We start from the raw sequence: 15,622 nt of genomic DNA on the forward strand, positions 1-15,622 counted from the left end.
AGAGCTCTGACAAGAGGAAGTGGAGAAAAAAATCAAACTGTTCCATTTTCATATATATTGAGAGCACAAAGAAATACTGATTTAGTGCCTAAGCCACGTAGGGTGTAACAGGAGCAGTTGAAAGATACTTTGTCCACTGGTGGATTCTCTTGAAATATGTAGGAATATGGACTGCAGCATAATAGTGCATTCTGTAAACAGCCTTGCAGGAACGGAGGCCACCTGACTCAAATAATTATCCAAATGTGTCTCCCTAGGAAGCAGGAAAAATAAATGTGAAACAATATATATCAGAAATTCATAGAGAGGCTAAATGAGAGAGAGTACTGAGAGGGGCAGGGACACGCTATGCAGCTAGAAGCATTATGTTCACACACATAGATTTGAAGGAGATTGAGATGGTGGGATACTTCTGGCATATGCATGAGGCAATACATGGTATTTCATTGAATTCACTGGAGGAATTCTTTTGGGGAAAGAAAGGATGGGGTGAGAATATCCCAGAATCCCACTAATGAGAAACAAAGCCAAAACAATCTGATATTTCCCTTTCATTGTGAGATTATTTTACTTGCTGCCTGGTACACACTCTGCAGCCATACATTATGTGTAAAACAATTTAGTCCCCAGAAGCCTAGTTCCTTGAGCAGCATTATGTTTTGCATGTTTACTTGTAATTTCTGTTAGGGAATTATCCAAATGGGGACTCAAGTCAGGGCACACAGCATTCAGAAAGACACAGGGTCACTTTCTAATAACTGATGATAATGCATAGTCAGTTACTAGGAGGAAGATTGATATTTTAAAATCACAACTCAGATGCGAATTATCAATCAGGTAAGCAAAAATAAAATGTTTTGCTTCCATTCAACATTTGGCCAAGTATGCTTTGAATCTCTCCAGATAATAATTGGGAACAGTCTTCACATAGGATGTCAGGTTGAGAGCTTACCTGTGACCTCAACTTTAAAAGGATGGACACAACGACTGAATTCTAGATCTAGGCCGACTACCTAGAAAACTACCCCTGCAGTAAATGTTCTTGTAACCCTTTTCAGATGGAAATTAAAATACATAAATGGCAGAATATTAACAAAATTTTTTCTTATGCACCAAGTAGCAATCTACTTTCTTACATGTATCTGTTTATTTTTGGCAAGTTTTATTATTTTATTATTACAAATACATAGAGAATCCCAAGTGTATGTAGTTTGTAATTATTTTGTAACAATATGAGCACATCTATCCTATTTAATAAAAGCCTAATATGCTAAGTGTCCAGTCATCCAGTCGGCCATTCAACCAATCAAAACATATATGCTAATGATATGCTAAGGCCACTCAACTGCTCGCTATGACATGCACTGACCACCAAGGGAGCAGACGCTCCAACCAGTAGGTTAGCTTGCCGCTGTGGTCTGGCCAATTTGGACTGAGCAAGATGGGACGGACACACCCTGGAGCCCTCCTGCATCCCTCCCCGGCTGCCCAACCTCCTGCGTCCCTCCCTGGCCCTGATCGTGCACCAGTGGGGTCCCTCGGCCTGGCCTGTACCCTCTTGCAATCCAGAACCTCTCAGGGGATGTCGGAGAGCCAGTTTCGACCTGTTCCTGCAGGCCTGGCTGAGGGACCCCATTGCACCAGGCCTCTAGTTTAACTATAATGCAAGTCAAATATAGAAAAACTAGAGGCCTGGTGCACAAAATTCTTGCTCAGGCAGCGGGGACCACAGGAGGGCTCCAGGGTGTGTCCGGCCTATCTCGCTCAGTCTTGATCAGCCAGACCCCAGCAGCAAGCTAACCTACCGGTTGAAGCGTCTGCCCCCCGGTGGTCAGTGCACATCATAGTGAGCCGTTGAGCGGCCTTAGCACATCATTAGCATATTATGCTTTGATTGGTTGAATGGCCAACTGGTCAACTGGACACTTAGTATATTAGGCTTTTATTATATAAGATTTCTTAAAAACCGTGATCATGCCTCTTTCTTTATTATAGCATTTAAGTTAACCACTATTTTAACATTTATCATTATTGGTGAGTTTTATTTTTTCTAAAATTGATATATATGGAATCACATTGAATGCATAATTCAGTGTCTGGTTTCTTTTCTTCAAAATTTTGCTAGTGAAATTCTTCCATGTTTTTTTCATGTAGCAAAACAAATTATCTGCTGCTGAATAAACATATTAAACCCTGCTCTCCCACTTCCATACTTAGTGGCTTAAATCAACTTTACTCACTTCTAGTTTCTCATAGTTTTGTGAAGGTGGGTCGGCAAAGCATCTCCTTTCTGACCTACTCAGCATTGCCTTGTAGGCTGAGGGCTGGGATTTAGTAAGATGAAAACTTACTAAGTCACATGATTGATGCTTAAAATGAAAATATGTCTGGCACACTTTGTCATCTTGGACATCAGTCTATTCTATGTCAGAAATTAGCAGAGTGGATTAAACAGTCTATGATTCAATTACATGCTGTCTGGAAGGGACTCACTTCAAATACAACAACATGGAGATTGACAGAAAAATGGGGAAAAAAGAAATATCATGCATACAGCTATTAAAAAACAACAACAATAAAACTGGAGCGACTATATTAAAAGCCATTAACATAGATTTAGAGCAAGGAATATTACTAGAAATAAAGAGGGGCATTGACTAATGACAAAATAATGACCCCAAATGTGTACATATCAAACAATAGAGCTTCATAGTAGGTGCTGTAAACACTGAAAGAGCTAAAAGGAGAAACAGGACTTCCACAATTACAAATGTTGGAACTTCCACAACCTTTCTCTAAACCAGAAAGGTATAGAACACTTGAATGACACAATCAACCAACAGAATCCAATCGACATACATGTATAGTTAAGAACTGTCAGAATTTATGACAGAGACCTCAACTTAGGAATCAGGAGGGCTGGTGGGAGGGGTTCACACACGCTGTGTCTCTGGAAAAGCCCCACAGGAAAAACTAGGTTTACAACAGAGTTGTCTGGTTGGAGCAGCCCCTTGTCTTTCCTCAGTGAAAAGCGACTCCCTGTTTCTGTGTCAGGGTGTGCCTGTGGCTGTACGTACCAGTTTGCAATTATCTTTCTGCCAAATCAATCACTTTTGGTGACAAAATTTCTAGTTGACTTTTGTTTACTGTAGGTAGAACAAAAACTTGTTTCATAGGTATTGAAAACTGTATATAGCCTAAGTTATTACAATTGTTACCTTAAATAGCTGTTGCATTTTTAGATCACAATTCAAAATTGTGATTGATGTTTGTATTTTTGCAAGTGTACAACTAACATTGGTGCTGTTGATGTTTTTATTGTAACAATTTTTTTACTGTATTATAATTATCTTATATATAACTTAAAATCTTCTAGGCCAGCATATTTAAGGGTTAACTTATATAATAAGATTAATTGAAATAATTCCTGAACATCCCACACTATTTCAGTTTGTTCTTTCAGAATGCATGTTCTTTCTGATCCTACTGCATCAGTCCTTGTCTCTCTTCCAGTGACCATATGGCATCTATGTGAATGCTCTATCATTGCCTAACTTTGTGTGCTCTGACAGCAGGGCAATTTACTGCATTTTCAAAAGCTCTATAATGTTTATCACTGATGGCCATTTGATATTTTTATCTTATCATCATGATGTATTAGTGCAGAAAATAAAATTGGTATTAGAAAACCATTGGATGCTTTGTGAATCTGACTGATATATAAAATTCTATTGTTTTTTTAAAGATAAATTGCTTATATAGATGCACAAAATTGAGAACATAGCTTCTTAATTTGTAAAAAGAGCAACTATAGGTCCATAGCTGATGTATAGACATGTCAGATTGCAATAGAAGCCTTGTAATTTGACAAGAGGGTGTGATTAGAGGATGCTTAAATTCATCTGCTTTTTTTCTCATCTCTGTTTCTCATGCTACTTTAAGGGCTATATACATATGCACATACACACATACCTACATACACACATATATGCATACACGCATACATACACTAGGTGAATCCTTAAGATTTTTTCTAAGCATAAACTACAATTTTATAATTCCAAATGGTGTCAATTCTTATGGAATATTTTAAAGTATTTCTGCTTTTCAAGAGGACAATGATGTTATCAAATTTTGATTTCTACTTCAATGTTCAAGGAAAGGATAAAGCCAATTCCATGAAATATAGCAGACATAGGGAATTGACAACATATTTTAAGACGACTGCTCAACATTTCAATAATTTTATATTATTTTAAAAACTATGTTGAGGCTTTGCAGGCGCTGCCACCCCGAAACCACCGTGACCAGCCATGGTGAACCCCATCGTGTTCTTGGACATCGCCTTCGAGGGCGAGGCCATAGGCCGCATCTCCTTCAAGCTGTTTGCAGACAAAGTTCCAAAGACAGCAGAAAACTTCCGTGCTCTTACCACCAGGGGGCAGACGCTCCAATCAGTAGGTTAGTAGGGGAGAAAGGATTTGGTTACAAAGGTTCCTGTTTTCACAGAATTATTCCGGGATTTATGTGTCAGGGCGGTGACTTCACACGCCATAATGGCACAGGCGGCAAGTCCAGGGAGAAATTTGAGGATGAGAACTTCGTCCTGAAACATACAGGTCCTGGCATCTTGTCCATGACAAATGCTGGACCTAACACAAACAGTTCCCACATTTTCATCTGCACTGCCAAGCCTGAGTGGCTGGCTGGCAAACATGTGGTCTTCGGGCAGGTGAACGAAGGCATAGATATTGTGACAGCCATGGCGCGCTTTGGGTCCAGGAATGGCAAGACCATCAAGAAGATCACCACTGCTGACTGTGGACAACTCTAATAAATCTGACTTGTGTTTTATCTTAACCACCAGACCGTTCCTTCTGTAGCTCAGGAGAGCACCCCTTCACCCCGATTTGCTTGAAATGTTCTCTAATCTTTGTGCTCTTGCCAGTTTATTGGGTTCCATAATTTCCTTACCCCTTCCCAGTCTAGCTGGATTGCAGCGTTAAGTTTATGATTATGAAATAAAAACTAAACAGTTGTCTGTCAAAAAAATATGCTGAATATTAAAAATTTGGAAAACAACATATTCAGTTGATGATTATGGTTCAGTTTCTCTCATTTTTATAATAAATATATTCTAAAATATTCACATTTAATGAATACTATAACACAAAAGAGTTCATGGTCATGATAATTTTCTTGAAGATATTACACCACTCAAAATAACATGGTAAGATGGAGGTGCTTTTACAAAAATGCTGTTTATAAGTCTTAGTGAATGTCAGTGAGCCTATCTATAGCAACATTAGAGCTGAGTAAATGAATGTAAAATAAGAAAATAAAAGACATAATCCTAGCATCAAAAATACATGTTGAAATGTGTTATTAAAAACAATAAAATAATTGTGTGTTAGTGTGAAAATATGTTAAGCACCTCTACACAAGAAGTAAACATACTTTCACCTTCATGTCAAGTAATGCATTTTTTTTTTTTTGTAGGCAAGATGTCAAAAAAATTGCAGGCAATTTTTCACATCCAAATTTTTAAAATATATTTTTATTGATTTCAGAAGGGAAGGGAGAGGAAAAGAGAGACAGAAACATCAATGATGAGAGATAATAATTGATTGGCTGCCTCCTGCACGCCCCACACTGGGGATAGAACCTGCAATCTGGGCATGTGCCTTGACCAGGAATCGAACTATGACCTTCTGGTTCACAGGTCAATGCTCAACCACCAAGCCACACCGGCCAGGCCACATCCAAACTTTTATAGCCATTTTCATAGTGAAGCATTGTCAACAATAATATTCTAAGGATGATAAAGATGTGACATTCTGCATTGTAATTGATCACAATGCAAAAACTACCTTCATATATTTGGGATTGTACCCTCCAACCCTCCTGAAGCAAGCCCCAAATTTTCTGATGGATGATTTCCATAGTAGGAAGCACTGAGGTAGTTACACATTCAAACTCAGGCTTCTTGTCCTTCCACTAGGAATGTGAGTCTATTCAACAAAAAGGGAAATAAACATTTAAAGGACAGTCTAGAAAATCAAAATATTTAATCCACCACACAGTTTCCTTGACATTATTACAACAAAATAAATCCATCTTCTTCTATTCTCTTTTGGGGGAAAAAAGAGAATATGTTCTCCATTTAATTTAAGTGGAATCGAAAATGTAATCACACAATTTAAAATGTGCTATGCCACAGGCACACTAGTTATGAATTCAAGTGCTGGTTAATGAGATTTTTTTAGGCCAACCCTGCCTCCTGTGACATAGTGCATTATTCTCACTGAACACATGCGAGCAAATTACGAGAAGAACAAAAGTAGGGAGTGCAGGTGCCTGGCTCTGTGAGGAGTCCCAGCTGCGCCGCCCTTTGTAGAGCTCCGACATGACATAATACCACCATTCGCTTAGGCGGAGGGTTGTAGCTACAGGATTTTTGAGAAAGGAACTGAGTGTACCCACCTGCTAAATGTGGATATATTCTCATGGCTATTGAACTTGAAATGCTTCAGAGTAAGAAAAAGGCAAAGATGTGTTATTCTCTGCCTTTAGGGAGCAGAACCTATACTCATCACCAAAGGACAAGCTTGACTGTCCCAAATATGCCGCTGAAATTCTCTATGAAACGCCATTTCCCAAGGACATGGCAAGAATGACAAACTCTGTCCAACACTCTCAGTAGGATGTCAAGAGAAAATTATAAGCAGATTTATCTCAATGCGTAGACAAATTAAGCTTCAACTGTAAATATATATATATATATATATATACATATATATATATATATATATATATATATATATATGCATGTATGTATAATGAATGTATTGCATTTATTATATAACTGTTATCCATATAGGTGGCAGAGCATTAGTTAGTACATCAAAAAAGTCATTTGGGTTCCTAAAGACAAATTTACTGAATGACTTTAACTTATAAGTAACTGACAAACTCAATTTGGTTTCTACAAAAGTAAAATTCAATTGGTGTACAGACATAATTTTTTGTATCCAGAACTCAACTGCCCAGCTTTATTCAAGCATTTTTGCTTTGCTGGCATCACCTTGCCTGATAAAACTAAAATAAGATTGGCCGGAATACCATTTATCTTTCCCTGGTAAACCCATTTTTATCTGTCACAATACCTCTAGGGACAACTGGGAGGAAGACATGGGGCTGGTGTGAATTTTATCTGTTTTCTCATCACTTCTGTCTCAGCTTTCCTGTCTGCTGAATTTTATATCTGTTAACTGTTATGCTTGCAAATAATACTGAAAAATACGTCAGATGCATTCTTAGCTCAAAAAACTAAACAGTTAGATGCATGAGGCTCATTGTTTCTGATTCAAAGGAGGAAAAGAGCAGGAAGCATTGAAGCTGAGTTACTTTAATCCTGGAGAGTGAGGTGTCTTTTCCCAAAATCCTTGTACCATTTTGCCCTTAAACTTTTAACTTGCTGTCATTTCCCCTTCCCCTTCTCCTCACCTCCTCACCTCTCTACCACAGGCTGCCCTGAGAAACACCAAAGGTTTTCTTAATTGCTACGCACAGTGATTTAGTCCCCCCAAACACACACAAACACACACACACACACACACACACACACACACACACACTCACTCACTCATTCAGTCATTCCTGATCCAACTGGGCATCTCAATTTCTTGAACAGAACAACTAATAATCTGATGCTAAAAAAATAAAATTTACTCCCTAAAAAAATTGCTTATCATCTGCTTTTCTATCCCAGCTTTATGTCCAATCTTGAATCTGTCTAAATAATGAGAAGAAACATGTGGAAGCTCACATCCTAATTAGAAAAAACAGGAGCATCATACAATGTCTGAGGAATCCATTGTAAGAGCAGCTCATGGTGAACTTCTGGTAGCCGCGTGAGGGGTCTGTACAACACCTCCCTCCTTCCCCTGGTGCTCCAGCCACACTCACCTCTCTCCTCTCCTCAGTCAGGCTGCAGTGTTACAGCTCAGGCTTTTACCTTTGCTTCCCTTTCCAAATGTCCTTCTGCTGGTGTCCTTTGGTCTAGCTGTTAATTTCCCCATCATATCCCAGCCCAGAATAAATACTACTTTACTCACATAAATGCCGCTATATTCCTCAGTGTTTCCCTGCTCACCCAATGCTTCATTAGAAATATATATGTACAAATAAAAATATATATATAACATCTATATCATCCTATATAATAAAAGTGTAATATGCTAAGTGTCCTACTGATCGGTCCACCGCTTGACCAGTCACTATGACGTGCACTGACCACCAGGGGGCAGATGCTCTGACTGTTAGGTTAGCTTGTTGCTGGGGTCTGGCTGATCAGCACTGGGCAAGAGGGCCAGACACATCCTGGAGCCCTCCTGCAGTTCCTTCCCAGCTGGCCAGCCCTGAGCGAGATGGCTCTGATTGGCCCTGATCACCCGCCAGGCCGAAGGACCCCACCCATGCATGAATTCGTGCACCGGGTCTCTAGTATATACATAAGTATACACATATTTATATGTAAAATATATGTATACACATTATATTTGTATGCATATATAAAAGCATATTGAGCCTGTATAATTTTAATTTTTAATTTTTTTTAGAGATAAAGGAGGGGAGAGGCTTACAGAGAGAGAAACATCAATGTGAGAGTGAAACATAAATCTGATGCCTCTCACACAACCCCTGCTTGAGGATCAAGCCCAAAACCCAGGCATGTGCCCTGACTGGGAATCAAACCAGCAATCTTTTCGATGCATGGGATGAAACCCAACTAACTGAGCCACACCAGCCAGGGCTATCTGTAATTTTTTCAATGAAGCATAGGATGAGCATGGGTACCTACTTCTGGAAAATGTAGCAGCATTTATGTGAGTTTCATTTCAGTAGTAGAACCATTTGTTTCTATTTTAGAGCTAAACTATTTTAGTCATGAAATGTGTTTTTCTGATTAGACTACCTTATTCCTACTTGTGTTGTCTTTCTAAAAATAGAAGAATATGTATATTTCAAATATAATAGGGAAGTAGACCTTTACAGAGACTTTTACACTAATAGTTTTTAATTTAATTCAAAATAAAATTATCCAAAAGTTAGATACCAAGAATTTATTTGAGAGTTCTTCCTAAGTTATTTCTCCAGATTAATTACACATTGAATACTCTCAACGTGAGTGCATTTAAAACAATGAATTAAAGTTATTTTTCTATTCATCTGTGTCCTTTGAAAGAAGAGAATTTTAACACTGATAGAAAGTAGAGTTCATCCAACCCATAGCATCAACTGAACACTGCTTTGGGAGTGTTAACATAAGACTATTCTAAAAAACCACAACTGAAATCCTTTAGGTTTTTCCTCAGTGATGACCCCACAGTGGAAGCCACACTCGAATGCAGTCCCTTCCAGCATTGAATTGATTCCGGTTTGGCTTTAATAGGAAGATGTGACAGATGTTATACTATGTGACTCATGTCTAGACCATCAGTTGACTCTGTCCCAGATGCTTTGTGATGACAGTTTCTTGGGAAACATCAAGTCAGAACTGTCCACCTCAGCCCATTCAACCCTCCAGCTGTGAAAGGTAACTACACATTGGTAAGCCACTGAGTTCTAGGGTGGTTCCTTACACAGCAATGGATAATTAAAATAATTTTCCATTTCAATCAAAGTATGACAGTATTATTTTTCTGAAAATAATTTTGCAGTGTTTTTTCCTCTCCAGACTCATATATACTTCCTCCTTACTTTACTGGGTATGTGTAATGAGCTCCCAGCTGCTTTGCTCTGCATGTCATTTTTTTGTTAGATCTTTCTTCTCTGTCATTGCTTATTCTTCCCCATAGTTTTGGAATACTCCTCCCACATCTGTCTAGAATTCTGGTTAGCCATCACCTCCTACACAATGATCTAGGTTCACCCCAGGACTTACAGAGCATTCTGTTTACACATCTATCATGGTATTTACCACATTAGATTATAACTAGAGGCCTGGTTCACGAAAATTCATGCACTGGAGGGGGGTCCCAAAGCCCAGTCTGACCCCTCTCACAATCCGGGAGCCCTCAGGGGATGTCCTCTGCGGGTGGCGACCAGGCCGATCAGGGGAAGGCACCGCCCCATCACCCTACCACTGCTGCTGCCTCTGGCCACCCTCTGCAGGAGGCGACCCAGATGATCAGGGAAAGTCACCGCCCCCATCACCCTGTTGCTGCTGCCACTGCCGGCAGCCCTGGCCTTCTTGGCCCTTGCAGCTGCTGCTGTGGCTGCCAGTCCTCGGTGCTCACTTCTTAGTCCTGGCCCTGCCCCCCACCCACTGGTAGGTGGGGTGTGATCTGTTACCAAGCTGGCTGGGGGAGGGGCTTAGGGAGGTTGAGGCACAGCAGGTCACAACCCGTCCATCCTCTGCGGAGGCATGGTGCTGGGACCTGGCCTGTGCTGCTGCCTCTGTGGCTGCCTCTGTGGAAGGGGCAGCACTGGGATTGGGACTGCGCAGCCCCCTCTCCCGTTGCCTCTGCGGTAGGGGCCATGGCACTGGACCAGCCCATGCTGCTACCTCTCCCGCACTGCCAGCTCTCGGCCCTTGCAGCTGCTGAGGCTGCCAGCCCTTGGCCCTCTCAGTAGCTGCAGCTTTGTTCAGAAGGATGTCCGGAAGACGTCCAGTCTATCCAATCTAATTAGCATATTACCTTTTTATTAGTATAGATTAAACTAGAGGCCCAGTGCATGAAACTCGTGCACTGATAGGGTCTCTAGCAGCTGTCGGCTACTCACCAGGGCCACTCAGTATATATATTAGAGGTTCGGTGCATGAATTCGTGCATGGGTGGGGTCTGGCCAGCCAGGCCAGGGGAAGGGGACATGGGCGGTTGTCTGGTATGGCTGCTGGTCAAACTCCTGGTCGAGGGGACAATTTGCATATTAGCTTTTTATTATATAGGATATACACTGAGTGGCCAGATTATTATGCATTCAGAGATCATAATAATCTGGCCACTCAGTGCATATAGACTAGAGGCCCGGTGCATGAAAATTCATGCACTGGAGGAGGGGGGTCCCTCAGCTTGGCATGCCCCCTCTCGCTGTCCAGGAGCCCTCAGGGGTAGGAGGCAACCTGGTGATCAGGGGAAGGCAATGCCCCCATCACACCTCTGCTGCTGCCACTGCCAGCAGTGCAAGCCTTGGCTGGCCCTGGTTACCTGAGCCTTGGGCAGCCCTGGGTGATTGGGGGGCTGATGGGATTGGGGGACTCCAGAGGCAGGCGCATGGAGTGGCCAAACCCGCCTGGGGGAGGGCCCAGCCGTGCCACACGCCTCCTGCCCCAGTGGGGCTGAGGGGACTGGGTGCCGCCATCTTGTGGCTGTGGGCACCACCATCTTTGAGGGCGTGGCAGTCAATTAGTATATTCCCTCCTTATTGGCTGTGGGCATTGCCATCTTTGTGAGGGCATGGTGGTCAATTAGCATATTCCCTCTTTATTAGATAGGATTGCTCTATTGCTCATACACAGGGTGTTATATATGTACTAGAGGGCCGGTGCTCAAAATTCGTGCCTGGGGGTGTGTGTCCCTCAGCCCAGCCTGCACCCTCTCCAATCTGGGATCCCTCAAGGGACGTCTGACTGCCCATTTAGGCCCAATCCCAGTAGGATCTGGCCTAAATGGGCAGTCGGACATCCCTTTCACAATCCAGGACTGCTGGCTCCCAACTGTTCGCCTGCCTGCCTTCCTGATTGCCCCTAATTGCTTCTTCCTGCCAGCCTGATCACCCCCTAAACACTCCCCTGCCAGCCTGATTGCCCCTAACTACCCTCCCCTGCCAGCCTGGTCACCTTAATTGCCCTCCCCTGCCAGCCTGGTCACCCCTAACTGCCCTGCCCTGCCAGACTCATCACCCCTAACTGCTCTCCCCTGCTAGTTTGGTCCCCCCTCAACTGCCCTTTCCGGCAGGCCTGAGTCCCCCCAAACTTCCCTCCCCTACAGGCCTGGTCCCCCCCAACTGCCCTCCCTTGCAGGCCTGGTCCCTCTCAACTGCCCTCCCCTGCTGGCCTGATCGCCCACAACTGCCCTCCCTTGTAGGACTGGTCCATCCCAACTGCCCTCCCCTGCTGGCCATCTTGTGGTGGTCATCTTGTGTCCACATGGGGGCAGCCATCTTTGACCACATGGGGGCAGCCATCTTGTGTGTTGGAGTGATGGTCAATCTGCATATTACTCTTTTATTAGATAGGATATTTATAGACACACTAATATGTAATATATAATACATAATATATGCTATTATATTTAGATATATAATATATAAATATATAACATACTAGAAGCCCAGTGCACAAATTTGTGCACCAGTGGGGTCCCTCAGCCTGGCCTGTGCCCTCTTGCAATTCGAAGCAGCAGGTGGCCAGAAAGGAGCCCAGGCCGGGCACCACACCACTCCCGCTCATCCCGGCCTCACTGCTCCTGCAGGCACCGCTGTGCACACCAGCCATGAGCCTGAGGTCTGGCACCCCTCAGTCAGCTGAGTGGCACTCCTGCTGTTGGAGCTCACTGACCACCAGGGGTCAGCTCCTGCACTGAGTGTCTGCCCTTGGTGGTCAGTGTACATCATAGTGACGGGTCAAACGGTCATTCAGTCTCTTAGGCTTTTATATATATAAATAATACATGACAATGCATTCCATTACCAATTGTTACAAAACTAAACATTCATCTCAAGTTAACACAACTGAAATTGAATTAAAATTATCTTAATTTTAATACTCTACAGAAACTTACTCCAGTATATGTCCTATCACCCTCCTTTGTATTGTTATAATTATACATAGTACATGCTTATATGCTAGCAGCCTATTAATGCAAATTTATACTTATTAATAAACAGGCAACAAAACATAATGTTATAAACACAAATACTTTGAGTTTTTTACAAAACCTCTGCAGTTACTATACTGCTGCTCTCTATTTTCCATATGGGTTGGCTCTACCCTCAGAGTCCTTTCATCCCAGGCTGAAGGACGCCCTGGAGTGTTTCCCATGAGATGGATCAGTTCTACTAGTTAATGGAAATTGATAAGATGTGCTGCAATATTATTTCTCTATACTTGAGAATGATCCCTGTCTGATTTCTGTGTCTGCTGCTGTTCTCTCTCTAGAATATAATTCTATATGCCTTTTGTATGATAAGATCACATTGGGTTTAAAATATAAAATGAAAAACCACTCTCCTCTACTCCTGCTTCCAAAAACTGTAAAGTGCTGGCCAGAAATTGAATAGTTGACATGTGTACTGAAGTCCTAATTCTTAAAATGAATTATTAGTGGGACATTTATTCACTCATGTTCTCAGTCAATTTTTTTGTTGATTCTACCATTCACTATGTTTGACCATCATTAGGTTTTCCTCAGAATCCTTCTCAATACATGGCTTGTGCTACAGAAATTACTAAAATAACCAGATAGAAATTCTGAAGCTACAAAATAAAATAAATAAAATAAAATTCCATTAGAGAAATGCCATGAAAATTTGAGTATATAGTAGAAAAAAGACAGTGAAATTGAAGATAGCGCCTTCAAAGTTTTCCAGTGAGTAGCAGAGTAAGCAAATTGCAAAATATCTATATATATAAAAAGCCAGCAAACAGAATGCTGTAATGACCATAATGACCGGTCGCTATGATGCCCACTGTGGCCAGTGAACCGGCCAAATTGGGGGGTGGGGCTGGCAGCCAACCTCCCAGGGTTCCTACCCCTAGCCATCCCCACCCCTGATTGGCCTCTCCCACCCCTACCCAGGGCAGGGTGGCTGGCCAAACCCCTGTGGCCCTTCCAACCGGCCCAGCCCCTGATTTTCCCCACACCCCAATAGGGGGTGGGGCAGGCCGGCCAACCTCCTGCAACCCCTTCCCCCAATCAGCCCCATCCCTGATTGGCCCCCAAAACCTCGATTGGTCCGCAACCCCTACCCCTGGCCGGCCCCACCCCAATTTCTCCCACAACCCCAATAGGGGGTGGGGCCGGCTGGCCAACCTCCTGCAGCCCCTCCCCTCAGCCAGCCAAGCCCTGATCGGGCCCTGATTGGGGCGGGCTTGCCAGCCAACCTCCTGCCATCTCCTCCTCCTGATAGGCCGGGCCCCGATCTGCCCTGATTGGGGCTAGGCCAGCCAGACCCCACCTGTGCACGAATTTGTGCACTGGGCCTCTAGTTATCAAAATAAACTAAATGGGATATAAGGCAAGAAGACATTTTCCTAATGATCTTCTAAAATATTTATTATTTTACCTTCTCATTAAACTTACAATCCACCTGCAATTAGTTTGTAAGATCTGAGGTAGGAGTCACGATTTATTTATTTATCCACATGTATAACCAATTGAACTACACCTTTGTAAAAGAGACTACATATTCCCCACTGTGCTGTCAGGCCTTGTCCTAAGACACATTTCTGTACTCACTGTTCTGTTTCATTGGGCTAAACTGTGTCAGTATCACATTATATTAAGTTCTATAGCTTTACCATAAATTACTATCTCATAGAGGACATTCTATGTCACTTTCTTTTTCAAGATTTTCTGGTTCCATAACTTTTAATTCTTTTTCATGTTTACATATATTTTACAGCCAGTTTGTTATGTTCCTCCTGAAAAAACAAGATGGGCTTTTGATTAAGGAGAATACATGTGCATGCACACACACACACACACACACACACATTATTTTACCTCTCTAATGTTGGAAATCATTGTAATATTTATTTTAGTGTTTTATATTTTTAAAACAGATTGCTATGTTATTTATAGTTTTAACTAGGGAATTCATTATTTATTTTTCCATTTTTTATGTAGACATATTTTTATGTATATTTATATTTGAAAGGATGGGTAAATAAACCTAGTAATTATAATTATTTATCTAATATTACTCTTTACTCACAAAATTATGTCATCTAAAAATGACAATTCTATGTGCTTTTAAAAATCTTTATATGTGTATTTATATCTTTTTTTCTCACTCTATTTGTTAGGATATCTTCTATAATGTGACTAAAAGCAGAAATCATCAGAAACTTTCCTTCTTTCCTATTGACTTAAAGTTGCTGCATTTATGTATCTTTTTGAAGTCTGTAGGATCTATATTGATATTATTTTTTCCTGAAACTTATATGTTAAGCATAATTTTCTTTGCAGATATGATGTAGATTACTTATCTAATATTACTTATACTGTGAAAATATCTTATGTATTCACTGGTTTCCTGTGTTTATTATTTACTTAGTTATTTTTTATTTAGTGAGTTAGTTTGCTGCATCTTTTATTTACTGAGAATATGTGTCCATTGTAGAAAGGCAGTGGACCACTGTGCTTAACCATAAAGTTTTAAAACACACATTTGCTTTTAAGCCCAGTTCTAGCTTATATTAGACATTTCATCTTGAGTATACTTCTTATGTTTCCTGTGTCTGAACATCCTTACTTGTAAAAGCGGAGAAATAATAAAACAACTGATAGTGTTGTAATAGGTAAATAATTTTATGTGAAGTTCTTATATCAATGCCTACTCCTATTCAATATGTGTTATAATGATTCCTCCAGGGCACATGAAATTATTATAG

At 41.4% G+C, this 15,622-nt stretch overlaps 1 pseudogene across 1 annotated transcript; it reads left to right on the forward strand.

Moving 5' to 3' along the window:
- Positions 1–4,313: 4,313 nt before the first annotated feature.
- LOC308255964 (peptidyl-prolyl cis-trans isomerase A-like) lies at positions 4,314–4,834 on the forward strand (annotated as a pseudogene). The gene has a single exon. The product of its transcript is annotated as a peptidyl-prolyl cis-trans isomerase A-like (transcript).
- The last annotated feature ends 10,788 nt before the right edge of the window (positions 4,835–15,622 follow it).

Source organism: Plecotus auritus (genome assembly GCF_963455305.1).
Source record: "Plecotus auritus genome assembly, chromosome: 8".
Lineage (NCBI taxonomy): Eukaryota > Metazoa > Chordata > Mammalia > Chiroptera > Vespertilionidae > Plecotus > Plecotus auritus.